The sequence below is a fragment of the Musca domestica genome, unplaced genomic scaffold, assembly GCF_030504385.1.
Source record: "Musca domestica strain aabys unplaced genomic scaffold, Musca_domestica.polishedcontigs.V.1.1 16, whole genome shotgun sequence".
In the NCBI taxonomy this organism is placed as follows: Eukaryota; Metazoa; Arthropoda; class Insecta; order Diptera; family Muscidae; genus Musca; species Musca domestica.
In genome coordinates, this window is record NW_026712219.1 from 6,537,443 (window position 1) to 6,549,621 (window position 12,179).

Consider the following 12,179-nt stretch of genomic DNA (forward strand, 5'->3'; position numbering starts at 1 on the left):
ATAGAACTAAAAGGGTACGAAAATGTGAGAAAAAAAAAAAACAAGTAAGCAAAGGCTATAGTCGTGCGGGCCGACCATGTGATACCCTACAACACGACGATATGTTAGACATTTACCCTATATCTACGCACTCTGTCATGCTGGTAGTTTTTGTCCATTTTACAGTTAAATATAATCGAATGGTCATCCAAAATGGTAGACTTCTTCCCTGTCGTTAACTCTTTTCTCATGCTAAATTCCGTGTCGGTGTTAATTGTGTGACCAGTAAAAAATTTTTCTGTTTTTGGTTCATTTAAAAAAAAATTTTTTTTTTTTTTTATCATCTCCAAAAGCGGGCCTGTTGTATCTGCAAATCTGGACTCACCTGTATGATTTGCTTGTCCACGATATTTGGCTATATTCGTCAAAGAAATCAGCAGAAACCAGTAAAGAAAGTCCTAAAGTCGGGCGGGACCGATTTTATGAAACCCTACACCACTTGGCTAATTTAGTTGAGCTCCACATAACAATTAAAAGTTTTCATGGTTGAATTCAATCATACACCCTATGATTATAATTATAATTAAAAGTCCTAAGGACTAAATATGCCGAAGCATTTGTGCCTTTTAAATTCGGACTTGTATTACCCATTTGGTGCACAAGTAATTTAAAATCGGATAAATATATATATATATATATGGGAACTATATCCAAATTGGAACCGATCTTAAAAAAAATTTGCAAAGATAGTTCTGAGATGTATTTAATATATTTCCCTGAATGTCGTTATTACAGAGTGCATATTACGGCTGTGGGTAACAAATATAACAAATCGGATGAACAGTGTATATGGGAGCTATAGCTATATCTGAACCGAAATTTGACATACTAGCTTCTGGACTCAATTCGGTCTAAAGTTCCAAATTCCATCCCATTTGGACAAATATTAGACGTTTGGTGCACAATAAAAGGTAAATCGGACGAAGTTATATATGGGAGCTATTTCCAAATCTGAACCGACCACGATAAAATTTAGCAAATGTATTTCTGAGCTGTATTTGATATATTTCCCCAAATATTTTTGTTACAGAGTGCATATTACGGCTGAGGAGGAAAAAAATAACAAATCGGATGAACAATATTTATGGGAGCTATAGCTATATCTGAACTAATTTCGATCAAATTTGGCATACTTATTTACAGGCCTAATTTGGTTATATGTGCAAAATTCCATACTATTCGTGTTGATATTACACGTTTGTTGCACAATAAAAGGCAAATGGGACGAAGATATATATGGAAGCTATATCTAAATTTTTACCGATTATCTCCAATTTCAATAGGGTTCGTCCTTGGGCCAAACAAATCATTTGTGCAAACTTTCACCTGGATAGAGCAATAAATGCGAACTGTACTTTGTTTACAAAAATACATGGACAGACAGATGGAAGGACGGACATCATCATCAAAAAGATCTATGGGTCCATCTCATTTCTTTTTGCCTGTTGCAAACAAATGCACAAAGACAAATTACCCTGTCCACCTTGTGATGTAGGCTATAAAAATCCAGAAGTTTGCATTTTGGGTGTTTCGGATTTCGCCTGTAAGTAATGCTGGTATTTTTTCACACAAATGGTCCATGGTTCTACCCGCTGTCCTAAACTCAAACTTTTTGCGAGATTTCGTGTCCACTGGTTTCTATTTGTGACCTTTATAACGGCTGCAATATCAGGAAAATGTTTAGTTGTTGGTCTATTTCAACCCCTAATATATTGCGGACATATTTGAAAACAATAGACCTAGCCCATCTGAGCCTAACCCAACCTTGGGGAAAATTTTCGTGAAGATCGGACGATAATTGCAATGTGTATATAATAACCCCAACCTGTGTTGTAAGGGGAAAACTACAATATGTTCGAAGTCCCCTTATATCCAAATCCATTTTGGAAGATTTATTTTTGGAAATAATATCAAAGAGCCCCGCCAAGAGGTTACCCTTAGTTTTTTGACCCGGAGAATTTGGCCAATATTTACGCACTCGGTAGTGTTGTTAAGTTATCAAATCAATTTCACGCGAAAGTTATGGTCCATTTTACAGTCATTAAAAATGCTAGACTTCTTTCCTGATGAGAAATTCCGTGTCGATTAGTTCCAATTGTGGCCTATAGAGCGATTACAAAATTAGAAAAAATATTTTTTTAGTACATTTGCACCTCTAAATGTACATCTTAAGAATAATAGGCTTTAATTCTGACCCTAACCCTACCCCATGCAAATTTCGTGTGGATCGGACTATAATTGCGATATGCATATAATACCCTCAAGACGTAGTGTTGGGGGGTGTAAAAATTTAGAAAATTTAAAATTCAAAATTGTAAATCAAATTGAAAAAATCGCATGCGATAAAAAATATGACAAAAATTGAAAAAATTCGACAAAAGATATTTCCTTTTTTTATTGGTATATTTTCCACGATTTTCTTAGATTTTATCGTTTTCTGGCAAGAGACCATACCGAATTGATGGGAATTGTAAAATCGGTCCAGCGGTTCTTGATTTATAAGCAGAATAAAAAAGATTAATTCTTTTACATATGTATTGTACCTATTTTGCTATATATCCGATTTCTTGGCTATTATAATCACTGTTATGGTCAGAAATGATCTTTTAATGTATTTGTGATTTGGCTGGGATTGAAAATATTCGCGGTTTAGTGGAAATTTTCATATATTCTAACATAAAAGTTAGGTTCTATTTTACCCGCTAATTATTCTCCGATGGCCGCCCAAATTGGTTGGTTTCTGCCCACTCCTAAACTCTAACTTTATGTAAATTTTCGAGTCGATTGGTTCATAATTGTGGCCTATAGAGCAACTGCAAAGTCAGGAAATTTTTTCTGTTTTTGGTCCATTTCAACCATTAAATATCGTGTGATCATCTCCAAAAACAATAGGTATCTATTCTGACCATAACCCCACCTCCATTTTCAATTTCGTGAAGTTCATAATTGCGATCTGTAGCTTGATTACAAATTAACATGGACAGACGGATAGACGGACGGGCGGACATACATAGCTAGATCGACTCAACTCAGAGCGAGATAGGAAGATCCATATATACTTTCCTATGTGGGAAACCAATATTTGGAGGTGTTACATAATTTTTGGCCCAATGAAATTTATAATACCCCAAAACATAGTGCTGTAGTGTATAAAAATTAATACTTTATATTGGACGAACGGAATAAACTAGAAGTTTGAAATTGAGACTGAGCGACACTGCTGGATTGCAGAATATAGGTATCAAACTCGAACTTTAAGACTAGAATGGTACCATTTGGTATTGTGAGTTACATCCGTACTCACAATACCAAATGGTACCAAAAACTTGAAATTTGGTATGGTAATCAAGGTTGGAAAGTAAGTTTGAAATATGCAGTGGTTTAGAACAGTTGGTTCACACTGAACTGATGAAGCTGTAATTTTAAAATTGTTATTGGAGTCCCTATTTGTGGTAGGTTTAAGAATTAAATATGGATTTGGTATTGCTTGGAGTTCGAAATTTTGTATTACGGTCGTTGTTCTTGTGTAGCATGTACCTATGGAGGTTGTTTTGAAACTGTGTATCGTAATTCTACGAAAAGTACTAAATGGTACACAGTTTTTTCTTAGTTAAAAGGATGGAGATGAAATCCTTATTTTGATATTTAGATAACCGATTGAATCTGAGGTTGTGATTTGGAGATGGTTTTGGAAATGTATACAATAAATAGTACTAGTATTGGGCTAAGAGATATCTGAAATTTTGTATTAGGGTCGCTGTTCTTATGCAGCCTGGACATAAAAAGGTCCTATACTTGTAGGAAAAGTATTAAATGACACTACATGTGGTATTGGGCTGGAATCCACAAATATGATATTGTGGTTATCAGGAATTAAGATATGAAAGTGGATTTGGCAATGTGTACTTTAATTGAGCGAAAAGCAATAAGAGGTACTAAACAGTTCAATTTGGTATTGGGTAACAGATGGTGCTGTAATTTGGTATGCGCCTCGCGGTTCTAATCTAACCTGGACATATAGAAGTGGTTCTGGAAATGCATCCTATATTTTTACTAAAAGAACTAATTGGATTAAGTTTGTTATTGGGTGAAGGAAGTTATTGGGAATTGGATACTGAGGTCTTTGTTGCCATCTGGAATTAAGATATGGAGGTGATTTTGAAAACATGTATCGTAATTGTACCAAAATACTGGTACTATATGCTAATTGGGAGAAGGAATAGGGTTATGAGTCTGATATTTTGTATTGAGGTCTCTGTGGAAATTAAATTGTACCAAAAGTACTAAATGTTATTTATTTTGGTATCGAGTGAATGAATAGAGATAGAGTCCCAAAATTTGATATTTAGCTCTCCGTTGGTATCTGGTTTTGGTTTTGCAAATGTGTACTAAAATTGTTTGAAAAGTACAAAATGGTACTAATTTTGGTTCTCCCTTGGTGTCTTGGATGAAGAGACGTAAATCGCTTGGATGTGCCTGCAAAATTTCACTAAGTTTGGTATTGGGTGAAGTGATAGGTCGAAATTCTGAAATTTGATGTGGAGGTCACTATTAGTCTCAAGGGTTTATATATAGAGATGTTGAATGATTTTGGACAGAAAAATTAGCTGTGGATCCATTACGCAATGATTTTATTAATATTTTGAAGACTTTTTGGTGTAATTGGTAAACATTATCCTATTACTTTTTCCCGAAAAAGGGAAAACTTGAATAGTCTAGCCTTTAAAGTTTGAAAATCTACTACTAAATTTTGATTGAAAAATGGAAGGGCCAAACACGAACTGTTGGAACGAATCTAAGATTTGTAAAGGGTATACGCTTGCTTATTGTAAGAACAAGTAAGAAAAGGCTATAGTCGTTCGGGCCGACAATGTGATACCCTACAACACTAAAATATGTGAGAAGCCACCTCATGTCCAAATCCATTTTGGAAGATTTCGCTTTTGAAATTATGTCACGGAGCACTGCTGTTAGTTTTTGTGGTCCATTTTACGGCTAAATATAATCCAATGGTCATCTAAATTGCTAAAATTCTTCACTGTGCTTAACTATCTTCTCAGACGTGTCGATTGGCTTCAATTGTGTTATCAGGATTTTTTTCTGATTTTGGTTCATTTGAACCCCTAAATATTTTGCGATCATCTCCAAAAGCAATTTGGCTATATTCGTCAACGGAATCAGCATAAAAAAGCTAGAAGTTCGCCTATTGTGTCTTTCGGGTATCACATGTATGTTGGTATTTTTTCACACAAAAGTAATGGTCCATTCTACCCGCTGTCTTAAATTCTAACTTCATGCTGGATTTAATGTCCTTTGGTTTCTATTTATGACCTTTATAACGGCTGCAAAATCAGGAACATCTTGAGTTGCTGGTCCATTTCAACCCCTAAATATATTGCGGACATCTTTGAAGCCCTTCTGAGCCTAACCCTACCTTTGTAAAAAATTTAGTGAGGATCGAACGATAATTGCAATCTGTATATAAATAATAACCCCAATCTGTGTTGTAAAGTGCAAAAATATTACAAAATATACACTTCAATATTATAAGTCAAATTGAAAAAATCGCATGCGATAAAAAATATGAAAAAATAAAAAAATGTCACAAAATACAAGAAAATACAAGATCTATATTAACATCATTATCGGTATCTTCTTATGCGATTTTTGTAGATTTTATACTTTTATGCGAAAAGGGCATTCTTATTTTACAAAATTTGTCAAAATCGCTCCAGCCATTCTGGAGATATAAGCATACTACCTAACATCTCCTTTCTTTGTATATATACATTGTATATATTTCTCTATATATATCCGATATTTTTGCCATAGGCATCTACGTAATGGTCAGAATTGACCTGTTCGTCTATATGTGATTTGGGCGGCATTAAAAATATTCGCGGTTTAATGGAAAATTTGACTTTTATTTATCAAAAATGCTATGGTCTATTTCAACCACTAAATGTTACCCGATGACCATCAAAATTGGAAAGCTTCTGCCCAGCTCAAAACTCTAACCCCATGCTAACTTTCGCTTCGATTGGTCTATAATTGTGACCTGTAGAGCAACTGCAAAATCAGGAAATTTTTCAGTTTTTGGTCCATTTCAACCCCTAAATATTATGCGATCATCTCCAAAAGAAATACGGTTCTCTTCTGACATTTACCCCACCTACATTTTAAAGTTCGTAAAGATCGGACCATAATTGCGGCCTGTAGAGTGATTACAAATTAACGTGGACAGACGGACGGACGGACATACACAGCTAGATCGATTCAGCTCGGCGAGATAGGAAGATCCATATATACTTTCCTATGTGGGAAATCAATATTTCGTGGCGGTACATAATTTTTGGCCCAATCACACTTATAATACCCCAACACATAGTGTTGTAGGGTATAATTAAAAGAACGTTATCTTTACCCGAAAGACTTCTACTATTTAAAACACAAAATATCAGCTCAAGCCTTCCTTAAAAGAGTCTTACAAAAATCACGATTTATGTAAATGAAAATCATATTTTTTAAAAATTTTAGGATGCACTTACTTATATGGGAGATTTTTCAATAATTTGGAAAATGCAGGATATTTTTCAAATATTGTCTTCAAATATTTTTCAGAATTTTATGGGGGAATATGTAAAAGTGTGGGGCGAGTTTACCCGCAAATAACTTTTAGCTTGTAATTGTTTGTCTGAATCAATGTGACAACATTTCAAATCGTGACATTTAATCAGAATAAAAAAATAACATGCAATAAATTTTGAAATGTTTTGGATCATAAATTCAATTTTCACCCCTTATTTCAATAGTTTCGTAGTGAAAACTAAAATATTAGTTTGATGTCAATTTGAATGTCGTTGATAAATCATTTCTGTCGCAAATCAAACAATTTCATTAAAATGCAACAAAAAATGCCAAGGGAGTTCCATCCACAAACAAACAAACAAAAACCCAAACACTGTAATGTAAAATACACCCTCAACAATTTTGACTGTTACTCCCCTGACAAAGAAGATCGTAAAGAAATTTTAATAAACCCAAACTCTTTGGCAGTTGCAAAAAAAAACAACCACCAAACGGAACAAAATATTTTCCACATTGAACATAACTCTTAACCCCGCTATGGAGCCATATATCATTCGAAATTAAACAAATCAAAAATGTTTGCTACCAAAGATTGCAATATTCTCGCCCAAACGAAGGGGAGAATTCCTAGAAGAAAATATTCAATAAAGTCAACAACAGTAACAATTACAACAAAACTCGATAGAAAATGAAACTCGGGTAAATAAAATCCAAGTGAAATGGGGGGGAAACAACAATAACAAAATAACTGCAAAATTTTTAAACTGACAATAATATATCAATCTACCACTTGATACGATTGACGGAAGCAGAGTATGGACTTGTTTTGCTAGCACTTAGGAGTGGAATAACATAGAATTGCAATTTCTTTTCGTACGGTTGAAGGGGAAACATTGAAGAGAGTTTTTTTTATAAGCTGTGAACTTGAAGGTTTATCATATTGATAGAACGATAATCTTATAAGGATGTGAATCCAGTTTAACATTGTTATTTAAATTTTGGAAGATTTTGATGGTAATACTTCTAACGTATAGAAAATATGTGACTCAGAATTCGATTTTACTGACCAAACCCCCTGTTATTTAAAAATACTTATGGGACTCTATAAAAAAATTCAAAAGTAAAGTATATAAATGCAATTTAGAACGTATCAGTCGGTCTTGCAGCCACATGTATACGCCTAGCATATGCGTGTTTGTTTTGAACAATGTACCTATTATCAATTGGAAAATTATGTTAACAGATCTTCATTTCATGACGGCATTATAACTTCGTTCAGCATCAATCTGATCGTACGTGCAAAAGTCCATATTATTCGGACTGATATTACACGTTTGGTGCAAAATAAGAAGCAAATAGGACAAAGATATATATGGGAGCTATATTTAAATTTTGACCGTTTATCTCCAATTTCAATAGGGTTCGTCCTTCGGCCAAATAAATTATCCGTGCAAAATTTCATCTGGATAGGGCAATAAATGCGAACTGTACTTTGTTTACAAAAATACATGGTCGGACGGACGGACGGACATGCATAAATCGACTCAGAATGTGATTCTATGCAGATCATCAAAAGGAACTATGGGTCTATCTCGTTTCCTTTTGCCTGTTGCAAATAAATGCACAAAGACATAATACCCTGACCACCTTGTGGTGTAGGGTATAATGATCGTGTTTACTTGCCAAAGAGGTCAGCTGAAAATGAGCACCTTCAATTGGCCACCAGAACTCAAGCGCCGGTCATGGTGATGGTGTGGGCCGGCATAATAAGCGATAGTCGCTCTCCGCTAGTATAAGTCGACCGTGGCATCAAAATAAATGCCGAATATTATCGCGAAAATATTCCGGAGGGTGTATTAAAACATTGGGCACGCAAACATTCCAACAGGACTCGGTACTATCGCACTCAGCACGCGCCATCCAAGAATGGTTACAAAATGAGGTTCATTCATTTCCACCGCACGATGGGCACCAAAATCTCGAGATAGCAATCCGTTGGGCTATTGTGTTTGGAGTGTTTTGGAAAGCAAGGTGGGCACTAAAAATACCTTTCATTCAAATGTAAAAATTTGATAACCAGGATCAGGAAGGACCAACTAGATGACTATATTTTGTCTATTAGAAAATATGTCGATCTTTACTCCTTCCAATTCGTTTATTATAGTCATATTGTTTTTTTTTTATACCCTACACCACAAGGTGGTCAGGGTATTATGTCTTTGTGCATTTGTTTGTAACAAGCAAAAGGAAACGAGATAGACCCATAGTTCCTTTTGATGATCTGCATAGAATCACATTCTGAGTCGATTTATGCATGTCCGTCCGTCCGTGCGTCCGTCCGTCCGTCCGTCTGTCCATGTATTTTTGTAAACAAAGTACTGTTCGCTTTTATTGCCCTATCCAGATGAAATTTTGCATATATCATTTGTTTGGCTCAAGGACGAACCCTATTGAAATATATATACATAGGTATAGCTCCAATATATATTTTCGTCCGATTTGCCCCTTTTTTGTGCACCAAACGTATGCACCAAACGTATGAAATAGTATGAAATTTTGCACATACAACCAGGTGTGCCCCATGAAAATAGGTGTGCCACATTTGATCGAAATTGGTTTAGATATAGCTATAGCTCCCATATATATTGTTCATCCGATTTGTTATTTTTGTCCTCCGCAGCCGTAATATGCATTCTTTAACAATAATATTTGGGGAAATATATCAAATGCAGCTCAGAAATACCTTTGCTAAATTTTATCGAGATCGGTTCAGATATAGCTATAGCTTCCATATATATATTGTTCATCCGATGTGTTGTATTTATTACCCACAGCCGTAATATGAACTCCGTAACATCGATATTCAGGGAGATATATCAAATACAGTTCAGAAATATCTTTGCCAAATTTCATAGAGATCGGCTTAGATTTGGATATAGCTCCTATATATATCTTTTTTCTGATTTCAAATTAATTTTGTACCAAATGGGCAATACAGGTCCGAATTTAAAAGATACAAATGCTTCGGCATATTTAGTCCTTTGAATTTTAAATTATAATTATAATCATAGCGTGTATGATTGAATTCTCCCATAAAAACTTTTAATTGTTATGTGGAGCTCAACTAAATTAGCAAAGTGGTGTAGGGTATCATAAAATCGGGCCCGCCCGACTTTAGGACTCTCTTTACTGTTTTTTTTTTGTGTTTTGGATTATGACGTTTTGTAATTTTCTTATATTTTTGGTCTACCACAAGATTTATGCTTTCACTCCTGTACATAGGGCTGGTTGGTATAAGAATAATAAATACTCAAGTCTTATGAGCTCATATTAAAGGGATTAATCCAGTTGTTTCAACATCGATTTTCACTTCAGAACTCTCTATTTCCAAATGGAAGTAAATAAATCAAACCTTCCCGATCACTTCGATGCTTAATTTCACTCTGTCATTCCGTTGTCTGTTGCACTTGAATCATCTAAACGATTCCAATGAGCCGTATGACAACGAAGGGAAAATAATCAACCTTTGTTTAAATTACAGTTAGTAGAGTTAGGGCAACAGAATATCCATTTCATTTGTAATTGTACTCATTTTCATAGCAACAAAATAAATGTAATAAAAATAGCTCAAAGCCATCCATCGAATAAACATTTTTTGTTCGCAGCAAATGAAATAGAAGACGACTGAAGCAACAACAACAACAAGAGCCGAAGTAATAACAACAATAACTTGACGATAGAAATCAAAATATAAAACAACAAAGTTACCCTTATTGAAAATGATAAAAGGACGACAAAATCAAAGAAGTCCTTAAAAATGCTTTGACTACTGGGTCTGTTTGTCTGTCTGATGGCTGGGTACAAGGCGGATGATGAACGAACTGCAAATGATTTCCACATGAAATAAATCAAAATAAATAAACAACCAATTGTCAATAAAACTGTAGACGACGAACGCACTGAGGCAAACGTTGACGTTGTATGGCGCTTTCAGAGAGATCTTGCAGATAGAGAAGTTGCGTTGCAAAATGGATAGTAAATTTATAAAAGGACAGCTATGGCTAGATCGACTCTAAATTTTGTCAAAATTTGAAAGAGGTTCAAATTCGACATTTTGATGAAGATCATTTAGGTCTTATCTTATTCTATTGTGGCATCCTATTATGAAATGAAAAAAAAAACTGCAACCAATTTTAGGCTGCTGTCATTTCTAAGCCTCTTGTCCGACAGCTGTGGGAATTATTCCAGTGACAGCTCATTATATTATTTACAAGCGTGCAAAAACATTTGGTAAAAAAAAAATCAGAAAAAAAGTTATTCGTGATGGAATTTAAGCGTGATAGTGTGATTTCATTATATTTGACTGGAAAACCGCAAGTTAGAGCACTCCAGCATTAAAACGTGAACAATTTTTTTGTGTCTCATACCATCGCTTGTCACCGTGATACTGGTAACGTAGCCCGACGTCAAGAGAACTGCAACATCGGCAGAAATTGTTCGAAAAGTGAAAAAGCGACTTGATCGAAACCCACGTCGCAGTGGCTTTCGATCAAGTTGCTCGTGAGCTGAACATATCGCAATATTCCATTCGGCAAATATTGAAAAATAAGCTCGGGTAAAGACATTGAAATACTAAAAAGTGCAAGAACCTACACCGCAACAGAAAGAAAATGGACTCACAAGAGCTAAACAGTTGATTCGCTTGGCCAAAAATGGTGAACTGCTGAATTTGGCATGTTTACTTGCCCAAGAGGTCAGCTGAAAATGTGCACCTTGGCCACCAGTCATGATGATGGTATGGGTCGCCATAACAGTCAATGGTCGCTCTCCGCTTGTTTTAATCGAAATGCCATATGTTATCGCGAAAATTTCTGGAGGGTGTATTAAATCATTGGGCACACAGACATTTGGCCGCAGACCTTGGATATATCAACAGGACTCAGCACCAAAATCTCCATATACCAATCCGTTGGACTATTGTATATGGAGTATTTTGGAAAGCAAGGTTGGCACGAAAAAATACCAAAGTGTCGATAACCTCAAGCAAGCGCTTCGCCGAGAATGGGACAAAATACCGCAGAGCAATAATCGGGCAGCGTGCAAAGGTTCCATTGGCCGTTTGAAGGCCATAATTCGTGGCAAAGGTGACCAATTCAAACTAATCTAAATTTATTCTAAAATTTGATGCTATTTTCGACGTTTTTTGCTTTCATTTAATAAAAAATTAAAAAATAGTGGTGTTTGATTTTGTTGCAGTTTTTTTAGCTCACCCTGTGTATACATCCTACTGTATCTATAAGGCAAAGGATATAAACATGTAATATCTGACACTCAACGTATGATCGCTTGTTAAAATATATTTTCAGGATTTTTTCAGTTTTATTTACAATATCCTTCAAATAGGCGGATACAAAGAATATAAGTACGGATTTCCCTTTGAATTCTTGTCAATTTGAATCTTCTAAAATTTCATATCTCTGCATGTGAATTGACCCATATGTTGCTTTGCATTTACGGAGTGAGTACCCCAAATCACATACGTTTTCATACAT